The following is a 17,469-nucleotide window of genomic DNA, read 5'->3' as shown; positions in this document are numbered from 1 at the left end:
TGGCTTCACCCCCTTCAGCGTCTCTTTCTGAACTGCCTCAGTCCAGGTAACTCTCAGCAATCTCCCTTACCCTGGGCTTAGTTCATATTTTCTTCCTTGTGTCTGGGTAATGAGAGAGTGGCGAAGGGGTTGAACCTTTGACAGGGGCCAGGCAAAAACAAAAGACTGGCTTGCATTGAAAACCCCAGGAAATGTTTATGCATGAGGAGGTTACAAGTTACACACACACCCAGAGCTAAAAAAAATTATCTCCAAATGGACTTACTCAGCCCTGGTTTTCCCCTCATTACTCAGCCCTCACAGCAAGAAAATTCTAACTTGAAAATGTTTTAGGTATATATTCAAAGAAAGCCATTATGTAATACAGCATATTTCATTCAATTTGATATTATCAAATGTAAGATGTGCCATATCTTATGCTACACTAAGAAAAAAATGCTCCTTAGTAAGCTGTGATGTCATTGATTTTAATACTCTGATATTGAAGATAGTAAAATGTATAAAACTGTATTATTATAATTGACAAAATATGGCATACCACAAAAGGAACTCAAGTTAAAACAACAGGCCCCAAGTTGTTTTTATTTTTAAACTACAGTTGCCTGTGTTTTAGGTATTACAGCTATGATTTTGAAAAGGGTCCTTGACTTTTAGAGATGTACTAAAACATATATGGATGAAATATGATCTTTGCTTCAAAATAATTTACTGTGGAGGGGTAAGGGGTTAAGAATAAGGACGAACCAAGCGTGTGGATGGGATGATGATTATTACAAATGGGTGATGGGACACGGGGGTTCACTGTACTCCTCACCTTTTCTTGTGTGTTTGAAATATAAAATGTTTTAAAAACACTATATTTCACTCTGAGCACACAAAGCCTTCAGCTGACCGATCACACAGACTAGGCAAAGAAAGAATTACGAGATGGGGCTAAGGGACGAACTCTCTTACCTTACAACCTACCAGCTAGTTAACTGTCACCTTCATCAAGTTAACCCTCAGGGAAATCTCAGGGTCCTCTGGTCCAACCTCCTGCCAAGGCAGGAGACCTCACTGTGGCATCCTGGCCACACAGCTCGCCCTCCCAAGGCCTGACACAGAGGGACAGTCACGGTGTTAGAAGCTGCCTAATATTGGCTCAGGGATTTTTCAGATGCTGTGCTACCAGCACTCCCACCAACCGCTGATACTCACAGAAAGCTATCCTGAGGTGGGCACAAATAATGTTATTACTAGCAACAGTTCATTGGTGAATAATTTACTTCTGAAAGAAAAGAAATGAGAGAGGATTCAAGGTGATTCTGCACTCACTGACTTGCTGTATCTATAATGCGTTTTCTTGAGTGGGAGATGAAAGAAGCAGTGACCTGTCCACACACAGGAACGTGAATGGCTGATCCCTCCTCTCCCGGGCCCAGGCCTGGCCACTGACAAGCCTGGTGAGTGGAGCTCAGCTCTTCCTTCAGCCTGCCAAGTATTTGAGAACCCTAATCATCTACCTCTATGCACCTTCCTCTCCACCAGTGTCTGCTTTAGACCAAATGCCACTCTACCCATTCCTGCGACACACAGGCAACGCCCTCCTGCCTGGGGCCTTGCTCCTAGGGGCTGCTCCAGGTCTGGCGTCCCTCTCCTGCTTTAGACACAACGTCTGTTAGTTGTTCTACTCCCCCCCGCATCTCTCATGCCACCTACTCCCAAGATTCGCCCCGAGCAAGGAGCCACCAGAAAGCCCTCGGTCATGCTGGAACAAAGTTCTAGAGAAGAAAGGAACGGGATTCTCATAAAGGTCACTAAAAAGGTCCACTGCCTCTATGCAGATATCTGAGCTGCCTCCAACTAAGAATCCTAAAGATCTTTAAAGATACAAAATACAAATACTCAGATTCCAGATTATACAGATGCTGGTTGTGGGCAGTCTGAATGAACTAATTTCCTTTTAAATACAAAAGTTTCTTAAAAAAATATGCAAACAAGTTTAATTTCAGAAACAGAGCCTACCATTTCTAAATATATTAGAACATAATAAATACAACATTAGATTAGATATAAGTCCTGCAGTTTAACAAACCTACATTTTTTTCTAGGAAGAGTAAATTAGTGATATTTTTCAACCAAGACATTTAATCAAATGCACATGAGAAAATGATCTCTTCTCTACAACTTAAAGCCAAAATACTCAAGATAAATTGTTCAAAAGCATGTAGCTACTGATTCTTTATTCTGATGTCTTTAGGATTCTAAAATATCCTGATGATGGTTGAATCATCCTTATTAATAAAGAAAAACCTACACAGTGCACCTAATCTAAGGCTAGTCTTTTTAATACAACAATTTGCTTTCTTATTGATAAGCCACCTCTTCTAAAAATAAGCCTGTGCCTATTTGTCAAGTGGATTTTTATAAGGGCCTGGTGGGACCAATGAGAAAATCATAATTATCTGTAAAAGGAAGATTGTTTTTGGCTCTTATTTCCCTGGATGTCATTTAAGACAGCTAGAATTCTCCCTTACCACGTACACAAGCGCACAGACCAGGTATGGAGTTTTTTTAAAACAAGACAAGATACGATGCATAGACTGCAGAACTCAACTAAAAACACAGTTTAGTGAAAAGTGAAGTTTCTCTTTGTTCCAGGGCACTGAAGCCTTTGCTTCCCATCTCATCATCTGAAGATGAAGCACACAGCTATCAAATGGATCAGCACACTTTCGGGTACTTTTATAGATGAACACATACTCCTTCCAGTCTTTGTGAGAGAAAAGCGTAATTTTAAATGGCATTTAAACTGAAGTATTAAATAAAAAATATCTTTCTATACAACAGCAGACAGTATGTCCTGGCAATTTCTCAAAAGATTTTAGTTCACAGATTTAAGAAAATTCCATTAGCTTTAATTATTTATCAGTAGTCAATTTAGATTACTGTTCTTGACCTATTTTTACAGTGCACGGGCCACCCAGCAATGAAATAAATGAATAGTCCTTTTCTACAATGGTTGATTTTCTGAAATAATAGAAATCTAGTTTAAAGAAGGAATGAAACCCCAAACATATAATTACCACAATATATAACCTGCCACGCTGCCTTTGTAGCTGGATAAAATGCACATCTTTGTGAGTTTTTTGGTTATTAAATAAGATTATCTTGAAAGGGATAAACTCACTCATGCTATAATTTCTTCCCATTTAAATTTCTTTGCTCCATTTAAAACATGTTCTATATCGTGGCAGAAAGTCTCTAATACTGATGGATGTACCTTTAGCTCCGTGTCTAATAAAACTGTGTAATGGGACGGCCTGGCTTTGTGGAGCTGGAGGGGGCAGGAGCAAAGGGACTGCGTGCGGAGGGTTCCGGGTGGTGGGCGGAGAGGGCCAGCCTCGGGGCACCCGGGGGCCCGCTGAGTTCCTGGGCAAGCGGGAGTGGTAGTGTCTTTGGAAAGACTCACGTGAGGATGAAAAGGGCAGGCTTTTCAGATTGGTAATGCCTGAACTGTGACCTACGGTGAGGAAGGCTCAGGATGGTGCCCGGGACACAGAGGCCCCAATTTGCAGGAAGATCCCGTAGGACGAGGCAGCGGCTTTGCAGTAAGAGGGAGCCAAATGCCGCTAAGCCATCAGTCCTCAGAGTACGGTCTGGGGACTGGCTCCCTCACATGGTCCACGAGCTCAAGACTGGTTTTGTTTATTTGTCTTTGCCACTCATTCTCTCACAGGCATGTAGTAGAGTTTTCTAGATGCCATGCGACATGTGATGATGTCATTACTCTGATGTAATGGTACGTGTGCCTGTGTATTCTCACGTTTTAAAATGTCTGTGTTAACCTCTAACACAGTCACTACTGACAGTTACACACAGACACAATTTTAAGAGACCCAAACGTTAAGGAAACGGCAGCTCGATGGTGTCTGGTCTGGGAGCTGAGAATCACATCCAATTGTCTGGACGTCAGCCTGTTGGTTGGTCCACTGAGGACGTGCCAGCATCCCGTGGAGCAGCAGCCCCCGCCATCGTCTCAGGGTGTCTGCAGCTCCCACAGCCTGGGCTGGCACCACCCCTGCCCGGGGGCAGAGGGACTTCCTGTACACGCTTGGGGTTCGGTGGTGGGGCAGGGGAGGAGGCAACTCCAGGTTCCTCTGACTAATTTTCTAAATGCATCTGATTTGCCTTTAGGTCTCATTTCAAAATATTCTTCCAGGTCAGTTTCTGAATAAATGCTCATGTCTAAACCTTAGTTTTATTTCAGAACTTTGAAAATACTGTGATTTGTTTCTGTATGTATATATCGTTAGGTTTTGAGTTTGTCAAAGAGAGAAATGGCATAGTATACACACCATTTATTACAAAACCTTTTGAGCACTGACTACGTGCAGTGAATGAGCCAGCCGCAGGCCCTGTACTCATGGGCTTACATCCTACTGCGAACGATGAACCAAGGCTGGGCTCCCAGGGGAAGCTGAGGGGCCATACACACCCCAGCTCCAGTCCTGGGGCCACTGATGGTGCTCTGTCCACAGCAGACACCCGTGAGCACTTGCGGATTGAATGAGCAGACAAGGAGCTGCTCTTCCCAGACTCATCAGTAAGCCGACCTGCATTTATGGGAACGGCTGCAAAGGGGATCATGTGCGAGACGGGGGACAGCCCCAGAGGTACCCTTTCACCTGGGGTTCTGACAGGGAGCAGGGAGCCTGACTCCGACTTCGCCCCACTCCCACTGTGCAATGTACTCCAGATCTTAGGCCCGCCTCACATGTAGACAAATGGGCTATTTCACATTAGAATGCTCACTGATCCTCCAGTTTGTGCTTTTAGGGATTTATCCGTAAGGATGATCACAGATGTAGGCAGAGAGTTATGCGTAAGAATGTTTTTAGCCTGTATTTAGAAGAGAGACAAATTAGAAATAGTGTAGATGCTAACAGCAGGAGATTACATACTAAATAAAATTTAGTAAAGCAATACAATGGCATATTAGGTAGTCGGTAAAATTATTTTTCAAAGGACAGCTAATACCACGAATAATGTACATGACTGCCATTTATTCAACAAATACTTGCTGTGCAGCTAGGACAGGCCTCAGGCACTGTTGCAGGCGCTGCTGTTAGTGACACCACTACCCACAGGAGGATACTCCAGGTGGTTAGAGCCCTGAAGAAGCGCACGGCACTCACGAGGCAGACCCGGCCCAGCACAGCAGGGAGGGCTCCTCTGAGGAGCAGGAACCTGCCCCCAGATCTGCAGGCTGAGTCGGGGTTCAACGGGGAGTGAGGGAAAAGAAGCCACAAACTACAATCCGGGTTGACAGTGTGACCCCACATTGTAAAAATGAGTAAACGTACACATATGTATGTGTTTGGACAAGAATGGCAAGAACCCATCACGGTTACATGGTAGGTGAATGGAATGCTGGCTTAGTTTTCATTTCTTTGTCTTTAAGTAAATTGTACCCTTTCAACAGCAAAAACATTCTTTTGAAAACTGAGGATGGGAATCAAGCGATAGTTTTAAAAAGTAAGACAACTTTTTAAGGTTCACAGAGCAACTGGGTTACCCGCCTCCCCCCCCAGCTCTTTAATGGCAGACTCTCCGGACACGGTGTCACCCACGCGGCCAGTGGAGCAGCCAGCCAGGCACTGTCAGCCTCTGTGCAGCCCACAAAGAAAATGAGTACTGTCCCTGCTAATGCAGAGCTACACTATGCATTTCTCCAAGGAACATTATTTTATAAGTACAGTAAGTGCTAGCAGGAAACCTACTGGCCCATCAATTTGTTTTACATGTATTTTTTCATTTATATAAAATACTATGGCTGGGGAAAAGCCAGGCTATCCAACAATATACTCAGCATAATCTTCACCATTTTAAAAGGTGTCATATTTATGAACAAAAAAAGATCAGGAAGATCGACAGACAGCAACAGGCAGACACCTCTAGATCTCCTTTATGCTACACGCAAATTTCTACAACAAACATCCATACTTTGTATAATCAGAGGACAAAGTCACAGACTCTACACAACACTGGGGAGACTTAAAATATCATCGCAAACACCACCAAAGGGGCAGGGACGGCCCACATACAGATCCCAGACAGGAGCTGTTGGACTCAGCAGGCAGGCAAGTCACAAAACAAGGACAGATTCTGCCAAGGAGATGAGAGAAGACGTAAAATCAGGTCTCAAATGTGTTACCTTCCAGTCCTGGTCTCAGTTTTCCTTGTTTCTCCACCCGAATGCCTTTACTTCAAGTTTATTCATCATTTGTGGACAACTGGTTTACTTAAAATTAAGCAGTGCAGAAAAGATATACCTTCATCTTAGCTTAATAATCAGCACATATTGTGTAATATTTACTCGCTTCCCAGAGCTGCTCAGAGGAATAATTAATAACAAACGATGGGAAAACCTACTTGCAGATGCAGAGCACGCGCGCTGTAAATGGCTTCTCACTCACTCAAATGCACAGATGGAAACAGGCTGGGTCCTTCATTGTGGGGTCCCATCTTCAGTAGAACAAGGTGCCTGATGACCCCTGAGCAGCCAGAGGCCCCAAAGATGTGGGATTCAACCAAACAGGGACATTACGCTTATTACACGCATTTTCTCTTTTGGAAAATACCATAGAACCAGGGGATTACGAAATGTAGACCATAATTTCTTAATTTCTAAATGAAGTTATTTATATCACACAGTTGGAAACCAAGTCTAAGAAATATATGTGTCTCAGTGGGCAATCAGGAAATTTAAACCTTTGAAATCAGATTTTGTGTTTAAAGACGCTCAGAGACTTCCTAGTGGATTACTAAGCCTGACAATGGAGGAGAAACAAAAGCTTCTAGGGCAAAGCAAGGCTTCCTGGCCCTCGTCCCTTCAGTTTCCCAGATGGCAGACTAGTATGGCGCTGGGAAGGGCACCCATCCCCATCCTGCCAAAGGAAATCCACTTGCGAGCACTAGGAACTGCCTCAATTTTATCCAGTCTTATCCAGCAGGTCCCAGGCCTACGAGATCCTAGAGGTCAGAGAAGAGGTTTATGACACCCCGCAACGGCAGAGAGAAAAGGTGAGTTACTCACCAGGCTGGTTTATGCTACGGCCTCAAGGTCCAAAAGATACGTCATTCATTGGCTCCCTGTTAGTCTGCAAAGCGCAGGTGCATGTCTGCACAGAAGCCTTCTTGGTATTGATATGGATACCTACCTTTGCAGTCCTCAGCACGCGGGCCACTCCAACATTAGCACATTTCATGGGAAATCCTGGGTGGGAAAGGTGACTTTGTGGTGGGAGTGAAGGGCATACTGGGTGTCCCTTTGGGATAACAAAAGTGAAGCTTCTAAGGCACTTGTAACAGAACCCACTGCGAAGTCCACAGAAACCGGCCTCTTCCAGGCCTGCTGGCTGCGGAGTGCCAGGACCCTGGGTGGCAAGAAACAGACACAGCTCGGAAACTGCTGGGCTTAGGGAAACACTGGGCCAAGCGCTCGTTTTTAATCCTTTCCCTGGAAATGGAGCCACGAATTACAACAAATTATATCTAACTCCGTAATGGATTAAAGTGAGAAGAATGTGTGTATGAGCAAACTCAGTTGGAAAAGCACAGGCCCCTTCAATTCTGGCGTGGGAGGGAGAGCAACTAGCCACAGAAAATACACTGGATAACTGAACCCAGGTCTGGAGAAAACTGCTAACGCCCAGAGAATTAGTATGCGTTTTTGGTAAACAAATGGCTTTAAAATACTTTTAGAATTCCTCTAGCAATCTTTCTCAGGCCTGTTACCAAATACTAACTTTTGCACAGTCCTGGAATTTTCTTTTGAATACACAGTATGGTTTCTTTGGAGTGAAACAATTCAGGAAAGAGATACAGTTTAACAAATTCTATATCTCTTGGCCAGAGCTGCTGGCCCTGCTGGATGAATCATAGAGAAGTCCATAAATGTCGAGGCATTTGCACAGACTTTTCTTTCCTTACCATATATGGCAAATATAGATCTATTTATCTCCAATCATCTCAACTTGAGCTTTAGCGTTTTTCTTACCTTATTGGCTTTCTTAAAATTTTCTCTTCATCTATGACTCAGCCACACAAGACAGTACACCCAGCGATAGTGCCGACACTCATAACCCCAGGCTGGGGTGTTGTTGTTTTTAAGTTATTTTGTATGAGGACAGAATGTTTTACATCGGTAAATATTTGAGGGAGGTCAAAGTACCTGGCTATTTACGTTCCTGCTATATCTTAGCTGAGCAGCGCAGGGTATAAGGATTCCCACAAGCATTTAACCTGAACGAGTTTACTCGCCCAAGGAATCGTGTTTCTTATCACACATAAAGGAATCAGCTGAAAAATCGTGTTTGGTGTTGAGATATACATTTCTTAAAGAGATAAATACCAAGAATATTTTCAGGCTTCTAAAAGCCGACTTCAGGGAAGTTCCATGACTGACTAAGACAGTTTAAGAACGCTTACTGCATTCACTCACTCACTCATTAAATGTGTACTGAGAGTCAAGCTTATAAAGACATGAATTGAAGGCTGCAGGCCTGCCCCACCCTCAGGACACGGAGTGGGAGGACACCCGGGGAGGTGGGGGATGGAGGACTCCAGGTGTCAGAGAGATGGCTTTGGTTGAGGCTCCCAACAGGTAGGTTTAGTGGGGCTTTGAGTGAAAAAACGGAGGTGGGAATGGAGAAACGTCATGGGTGCAGGGAAGGCTGTGGAAAGGGAACGCTGAGGTCACTGCAGCTGCCCAGTGGGATGGCACAGGCCAGGTGCTCCTCCTGCAAGGTGGCTGGAGGCAGCCAGGAGCTAGCCTCTTCATGACCCCAGGCCATACCTCAGGGAGGACAGTTATCAGTCCTTTTACTTTCATATTCCCTTTGTGGGAAGTGCAAAGTCTACAGCCATAACCTTTAAAAGATGCTGGCGGCCCACAAAAGATAAGAACACTGGCTGTGGAGCCCGGGGTGCAAACATCCAGCTGTCCAACCTTAGGCTGAAAGGATTCACCTGCGGACGTGTGCAGTAGCCTAACACATGCTACTCCTTCCATCAAGTGGTTCCCTGAGACTCTACGTAAACAAAAGTGTGTCTGATGTGAATGTTCGTATCCTCAGCACCCACTGGAAGGTCCGTTTATAGAAACAAATAATGTGATGTCAACAATAGAGCAACCTATGCGGAAAACTTTGCTTCCTGAAATTATTTTGGGATACCCTTGAGAAGAGCCCTCTCTGTAGTCCAAAATTATCTGTAACGAAATGTGTATTTTAAATTCAAGTATCTAGGCAAATAATAGAAACTCCCTCGATTGAGGGACCGTAACTCAGGCTCCTGCCCTGGCCGGGCACCACCTCCACACGGCGGTCCTCACACAGAGGGAGTTACCGAAATCGGCAGAAGAAGCCGTCTCCCGGACCACTGGCACCCCAGGAGAGCGGCAAACCTCTCCGTAAAGGCACTGCTGGGTGGTCCTGGGACAAGAGTTGAGGGTAATGAGTGGCTTCTGGCCAGGCAGAGGATCGTGAAATCAGAGTATGCCCCTCCCCCAATGTTCCCTGCACGGCAGGTCCTGGGCTTGGTGGGGCTCTGATGCATCACCTTCTTATCATTCTTTCTTTGTAACACAAGGCTCCTATCTGATTCCTACTGCTTGGTAGGAATGCTATGACAATAGATGGCAGCATGTATATACGATGATAGATCCCCAGAGGGCTTCTTCCAAATAAAACATCCTTTTGAGGTGTTGTAGAAATAAAGTTCAAAAAATGAAAATATAACACACGCCGTGGGCTGGACAATGGACATGGAAAATCTGACTGGAATCTTCCGGAAGAGTCAGCGAGTCACTGGCGTGCACACACATGACCCCTCACGCTCCACGAACACTTCTCCTGGGACTCTTTGGGATACTCTCTATCACGCAGACGTGCATGCACACAGACACACACACGGTGATAAACAAGTCCACCTCTACCTGTCTCCTTCCCTCACTTCCAGACTACAAGCTCCCCTGGGCGTGGCCTTGTAAGTAACTGACGCCCAATCCGCGTATGAGCTCAATACAGATTTGATTCAAGAAATGCTGTGCACGGTTCAGTAACTCTATGAATCTCCTCTCCTTATGTAAGCATACCTGCAAAGTCATCCCTACAGAAAAATTCAAATTGACCTGGGTTGGAAACCCATCTCTGCCATTTAATAGCTGTTTGAATTAGGCTGCTTATTAAACTTTCACCTTTCTGAACCCAGTTTCACTCTGTTAGGTAGGAATGATGTTACTAGCCTTGTGAACAATGGTTGGCACACAGTAGGCATCCAGGAACTATTTCGGAATGAATGAACATAGTAGGTCCCGAAAGCAGCTGTTACTGTGATGATGATTACCATGCCATTATCCCTGTCTACATGTCACACTCTCAGAGCCCCTAAACCTCTGTGCCTTACCTGCGTGGTCTGCAAAGCGCTCATTTGTTACAGGCAGGCGCTCAGGTCTCTAACTGGATTGATGGCAAGGCTGTTGTTTCTTCCTGGGCACTCAGTCAAGGGCCTGGCAGATGCCAGGGGTTTGCTCCACGCTGCAGACTGCTGGCCAGCCAGCGCGCTCTCAAGAACCCCTTCCTTCCCTACTCTGTCCCTCGGGCTGCCAAGCGCAGCTCATGATGTCTGACAGAGACGGCTTTTCTCAAACAGAAATTTCCAAAGGTGATCTCTGCCTGCTAGATGGTGGCCAGAGAAGGTCCATTAATGTCACTGGTTTCCTCCATTGTTGTCCTCAACTCAGTGCCTTACTCTCTTCTCCCAGGTGACGTAGGCATGACTTCCCATGCCTGTTCTGCGGGTACCTGGCATTTTTATACGAGGGAATCTGGTGCTGACAAGAGATGCTACTTACCCCATTTTTTTCTTTTTTAAGTAGTCCACTGTTCTCAGAGGTCGGATCAGCGCGACCTTTCATCTTCTAGCACCCCATGTATGCTAGAAGCGCTCTCTTCTATGTTTTAACATGTACCACAGAGAGATTAAGCTAAGTGAGGCATGCCATTCACGAAGGCTCACCGAAATTATGCCTGCTAATCTTTTAAATGGCAAGAACATTACGCAATACAAAAGGAATCTTAATAATTCTAAAGCTTTTACCCAACTGAGAAAGTTTACATTTACAGAAACACACTAGAGATAAAGAAGTTCAAGAAGCCTGGCCAAACTGTCCCCCACCCAGTGTGGAGAGGCAGAAAGGTCCTGTGGTAAGAGAGAAGGGGCAGAGGGCAAAGGGCAGAAAGATAGTCTGACACCTGGCCTGGGTCCTAACACTTGAAAAGTGTCACTTGTGGAAACAGCCCCAGCTCCCTGGTCTGGACTGGACTGGGCCATTTCCTTGGCCTTCTAAGAATTGAGCTACTCTGCTGCCTTTCCCCCACAACCCCCAGCCTTCGGGTGACGGGTGACGCCTGGTCCCAACCTGAGAAGAAGTCTAAGTGCATCATCGTGTGGCCAGCACCATGGCAGGTGTGTACTGTGCTGTCTCATCACATGTCAGAACACTCTTCCAAGTGTGTGGAGTTACCCTCACTGCGTACGTGGGAAGTCTGGGGCTGGGAGAGGCTACCTGGCTGTAATGCAAACTCAGGGGCTGGCTGGCGCCATGCTACTAGTTTCCTAAGCTGTATTCCTTCTGCAACTGCCACAGGTGGTGGGCCGAGTCTTTGTATGCCACCGTTCAGGTTCCCCACTTGGATGGGCCAGGGCATCCATGGCCAAGGATTCTCTGTGCCTGCTTCCTTCCCCTGGCTATCTGACCTCACCCCTGGCGAGCCTGAACTGTGGTGAGAGGTCAAGAACCCAATATATTTCTGACATGCTACACATGAACCTGTGCCCACCAGAAAAAAAAAAAAAAAGACCCTGGTAAAGGGCCTGTGTGCAGAGTCATGATTTCACATAACTGTACCTTAGTCTCTCTTCTTGAAAACTTTTTGTGGTCACCTTAAAAATGCAACTTGACATTGTTACGTTCCTACATGTGTCTTATGCTCCTGAGGGTAAGAGGCCTTGCCCCCATGCGCGCGCGCACAGCAGAGCAGGACAGGGAGAACTGGTGTTCAGGAGCTCCAGCAAATGGGGAGGACGACAGTCCCTCCAACCGCAGGAAGCAGGGGGCAAAGGTGAGCGTGGGGCCTGCTCATGCACCTCAAAGCTCGCACAGGAGAAGGATGTGAGTGCAAATAATGACACAGGGTGGGACAAAAGAAAGGTAAAATAATAGAAACTCAGAGAGAGAAGGCCTTTCTTGCTGGCTCAACAACAGACTCGAGTTTTCAGGGGCACGTGAGCTGAGATGGAAGTGGGGGCTGCTTCCTAGAAAGAGCAACAGCCTAAGCAAAGGGAGCCAAAGGTACGTTCAAGGAAAACCAACGATGGGTAAGGCATGTGGGAGACAAAGTCACCCATACCAGGCCCCTGACGGCCATCCGGGCCCCTCGGGGGACGGACGCACACGGCCTGAGAGGACAGCCACCCACCACGGCAAAGGACCACGGGATCAGATCAGGGCTTGCTTTAGGAAGGTTCCCCGGGAGTCGTTTACATGACGAGCTGGAGGGAGAAGGCAGAGAGATGAAGACACTGATTGGGAAATAAATTCTAGGCGAAGGGGCTAAAGCCAGAACTGGGGCAGTGGCAAAGGAAAGGGGGTCGGTACACAGTGTTTCCCAGAAGCAAGACGAACAGGACCTGGCACAGGAGGTGACATGAAGAGGACAGAGACAGTGGAGATGGCGTCAGTGTGAAGCTCCAGGCCGGTGTGACGGGGCTGGTGGTCCTCCAGCCAGGAGCAAGCACAGGAAGGCAAAAGGCCTGGAACGGGGAAGCCACGAGAACCCTGCTTCTGGAAATACTAGGAACTGGCAGGACTTGCTGAAAGGAAATCGTGGTCTGGGAGCTGGGGCCTGGGGGGTGAGGAGGTCCTGTGGCCAGAGCCCTTGGGGAACCTCCATGTACTAGGAGAGGGAAAGAGGGCACAGGACAGAAAAGTCACAGGTATCAAAGGGACAACAGGGTGAGGCCGATGGAAAAGCCAGAGGCCTTGGTGAGTGCCTGGTATGATCTCAGAGGGAGCAGAGCGGTGAAAAGTCAGAGGTTAAGACCACGCGGACTTAGAACAGCTCAGACCGAGGGAGCAACCAGGTCTGTGAGTCGAGTCTGTGCCCGTGAAATGTCGTAGAGGTAAAGAGAGCCGCCCCAAGGCAGCGGGCGCAGAGCCACCGTGCTGGGGATGACGACAACAGTGAAACAAAACAATATCTACACCTCCACACGGAAAATCGGGAAGAGAAAAGGGTTTCCATGCAGCCCAGTCAACACAGGTGGGGCAGGGGCTACTTCCCGTTATTCCTGTGCTCCTAGCACGCGTGGTTTCTTGCCGTGGCAGCTGCAAGGATGCTGAATCTCATATATCGAGCAGTTTTATTCCACTCCTGCCACAGGCATCTTGTTCTAGATTAAATCAGTTTCTGAGGATGAAGAGTCAAACCCATTGACTCAGAAGCTTATTTTCCCTGAAAAAAATCCCCTCTACCTGGATTCTAATAGGTACTGGCATTCCAGGGTTCTCCTTTAACGGAAGAGTGCAGCGTGTTTAGCAGTCTAGATTCTAGTAAGGCTTCCCTGTTTAAACAGTAACTCGACAACTGGCCCGATCGTTAAAAAACAGGTTACCAATTGGAGCCTCCAAAGCAAGTCCAAACCAAGAGAGATCAACCTACTTGTCACTTAATCCCCTGCCATTCTCTGCCTTCTTCATTCCCAGGTTGAAAGGAGGAAGACTCTGGAACAAAACATAGCTGGCTTTCTTTCTGAACGGCTGCAGCTCCACCTGGAAACCTCGCACCTACTACTTCCAGAGTCTGAGGCTAATAACCACAGACTTACACTCCTGTGCCTTTATCTTTCCAAGTTAAACTTCCACCATTTCCAAAAACTGTCTGGCTAAACTCAGCTACATACCCACCCATTCCTCACTGTTTTTCTCTTTGGGACCCTCTGAGCTGCTGTTTCTTTGGTGAAAGGGCCTAATACAAGCCACACCATCTGCCCTCCAGGAGTAAGTTCTGGAAGGGACATCATCTTTCCAGAAGGCAAAACGATCCATGTACTTCCCACAGACTGTGCTGCTGACTGTCTCCTCGAGGGTCCCCAGCCTCATTGCTAAAGTGGGCTTGAAGTCCATGATGGATGGAGTAGAAGAGATGGACCCAGAATCGAAGGGGCAGAGCTTTGGGAAACCCATGGCAGGAAACCTGGTCTCAAGAGGAAAGAGGCCCATGTCTGGCCTCAGGCCTTAAATACCGCAAAGGTGGCACTATCCACAGGTCAGGGCGCACTGAGACTCGGTCAGGCCCTGCTTCTCCGAGTCTCGCGGATGGGCAACGCTGAGCTTCCACGAGAACCAGGAGCCAGGAGGCTGGTGCAGGGACACACCTGCAAGTGGTCAAAAGAATTCCTCCTGGGAGGAACGTGGAAGCCGCAAAGGGCTCCAGGCCTGGGGACCTCATGCCTGGCACGGGGCAGAGCAGCCAGGCTTGCGAGGAGAGAACAATGACATCAGTAAGGAGCACAGGAAAGAGTTTTTGATGCATCCACGGGAGTTTTCCATGGGTCCTTCCTGACTCTGTCAAAGGCCAAGTTCTCTGTGACACAGAGAAACTCGGGGACTCTCAGGGACTTCTGGTCAAAGGCCTTCTGCAGAAGGCAAAGGAGGGGCTGTGAGGGCAACACAATCTGCAGGATTCCACCCTGAGAAGCAGCAGACCGTCCACGCCAGAGTCACAAGCCACAACCGGCCTGCCCAATCCAGCTGCTGCCAGTGTTTTTAGGACCTGTGAACTATGTAGGAAGGGTTCCACACTTTTACACGGTTCCATTTAAAATGGTCAGTTAAGTACCTACCTAATAACTGATTTTGTCCCAGGCCTAAAATATTAAATATCTGTCCCTTTAAGAGAAAGTGTACCCCCGCCCCCCGAAACGATTCCCTAGTTCTTCTTGTCTTTAACTCTCCTTGCTACTCCGCTGTCTCAGGTGTGTGTGAGTGCCTGTGAGAAGGGGGGGCACTGCTTCACATCTGGGAAATTAGGCCACGTGGATGGAAGGAGCCAGGAGACCAGAGCCCCCGTCAGCCTCATCACTCTCCACCTGTGTACAGGGCAGGCATTACCTGCCAGCCTCAGTTTCCCCACCTGGGAAATGACTCTAGCTAAAAAGATGCTGTGAACATCAAATGAGGTGTAGGATGCGAATCTACCTTTTAAAAGCTCAGAACACTTTGGGGATGAAAGTTTATTATCATTTGTGGTTACGTATGAGTTGATTTATCACCAAAATTTATTTTCTCGTAAACACTGAAGCCTGACATTCTCTCCGAGTCCACAGGAACACAGCATGTATGTGGGGACTTGCTCTGCTGCAAACAGATGACCTGGGCCCCCAACATCCAATTTCATCACCAGGTTAGGCTAACCTCCCTGTTCATACCTCACGAAACACATCTGCCGAGGGGGAAAGCTGCCTGGACTGCCGGACACAGCTCACCCAGGCTACACTCTGCCATTTGGAAAACGCTTTGGCTCTGCATCCAGATGTATGTGAAGGGTGACAAAGCAGTAAGCCACACTTTCTAGGAAACCCAGAGTATCTACACGTCATGTGACACATAGCATGCGGGAATTCCGGGAGGAGGGTGATAACTCATACCCGACGTCATTCTACAACTGAGATCCCAATTGAAGTTACTAACTTAAGTGACACCACGGTGACCTCACTACTTCATGAATCCCTCGTATTTAACGGCCTATGAGGTGGGCAAGTATGTCACTCTGAGAATGAGAAATCTGAGGCTTAAAAGGCCCCGGCAACCTGCGGCTGGCATGGAACCCAGGCCTCTGGCCCCAGGGAAAGCCCAGCTCTGTCCACCGCACAAGGACCCCTCTCGATGTGGCAATCAGGTCGTTGTTACCTGCAGATACAAAGCTGGTGTTCGCCCCCTCAAATGTCAGTACATTCTGTAAAAGCAGTTCATTACATAGTAAGCAGGCGCTTCCGGGTAGCGAAGGGCTTGCGACTTCAGGCACACCTGCGACCACGCTCTCCAGAAGGAAGAAGTGATTTTGCTCAGCGCACTTCCTGAGCGCCTGCTGTGTGCGCTGCGCCTGCGTGGCTGGGAAGGCCATCCCTGGCCTCTTAAGCTGGAGCTCCTCAAGGAGGATAAACATGAAATAATGGCAATACTGCATGAAAAAAGGCAGAACAGGAGCATGTCCAAGACATATACAGAGGTCAGGGGCGACAGGTCTTCGAATACACCTGGGCTGCTCTGGATCATCACCTGTTCACAGGTCTGAGACCTCCTGGGAGTCCCCTGCGAGCTGGGCCATGCCTTACTGATGTTTCCATGCCTAGCACAGAGCCTGGCCAATCGGACGCATTTACTATAAATGTGCATTGAACAACCTGAAGTCGGACAAAGTACTTCCACTCCTCACGCTTCCCCCTACTCACAGCTAAATAAACAAGAGCTTTTCAGTTAAAAGACGAGGAACCCCAAAATCAAACATAATCATGTTCAAGGGGAAGAGGTCAACAGGACTTCTTGGGGGAACCTCGGATGAACGCTCACCACAGGCCCCCCCAGCCTGCGTCTGGTGGGTGGGTGGCTTGGTCATTTTTAAAAGACCCCGAGCTGTCCCGTGAACTCGCCAAGTGAAGGCTGCAGGACATGGGTCAAAAGTAAATAATATTTAAAAAGAACTTCCCCTAAATACTGACAAACACTCAGCCTCCCATCAGCATGACGGGGAGCTGCACACACCCGACCAAAGAAACAGTCTGCTGAAGAGCAGACAAAAGTTGGAAGAAGGAAATCAGGTGCGTATATGGCAGTGAATGCCGCTCACTCAGCTGTGGGCTCTGCATGCCCACAACCCAATTATTTCTGGAGGATTCTAGTGCAGGACGAGGGTGACTGACTTTGCAAGAACGTTTTCAAACTTCAATGTATACGGAATATGTGTTGCTGTCCAGGTTTGAAACTGTTTAAAAATCTTTAGAACTGAAAATGTTATCCCCCACGTAAGGCGGATGAGAAAGAAGCTGGGTCAAACTGGCAGGCCTGGAAAGACATTTGGAAGCGGTTTCATTGACAAGCTGCCGACGAGAGATGCTGCAGAGTCCGATTTCTATTTTAGTGCTAACATCGGGAAACAAGCTTAAGACACATGTGTCTCAAGTCGGGGCAGCTGCTTTTCCAAACAGCTCAAAATAGAGACTCTAAAACATGCACACACGATACTGACAAAACCAACAGGCCCTGGGCTGGGATAAAGGATTTCATTTTCTTACCAAACCTAAATACCTCAAAACCTATATATTTTTAAATGAGGCCCAATTCAATACATTTGTCAGTAATCTTAA

At 47.2% G+C, this 17,469-nt stretch overlaps 1 protein-coding gene across 11 annotated transcripts in view; it reads right to left on the bottom strand.

Moving 5' to 3' along the window:
- The window catches only part of CUX1 (cut like homeobox 1), a 346,311-nt gene that overhangs the window by 191,545 nt on the left and 137,297 nt on the right, over nucleotides 1-17,469 (bottom strand). The window lies entirely within an intron of this gene.

Source organism: Rhinolophus ferrumequinum, chromosome 7 (assembly GCF_004115265.2).
Source record: "Rhinolophus ferrumequinum isolate MPI-CBG mRhiFer1 chromosome 7, mRhiFer1_v1.p, whole genome shotgun sequence".
In the NCBI taxonomy this organism is placed as follows: Eukaryota; Metazoa; Chordata; class Mammalia; order Chiroptera; family Rhinolophidae; genus Rhinolophus; species Rhinolophus ferrumequinum.
Note: the sequence above shows the minus strand (reverse complement) of the source record. Positions and strands in the feature narration are given on the sequence as shown.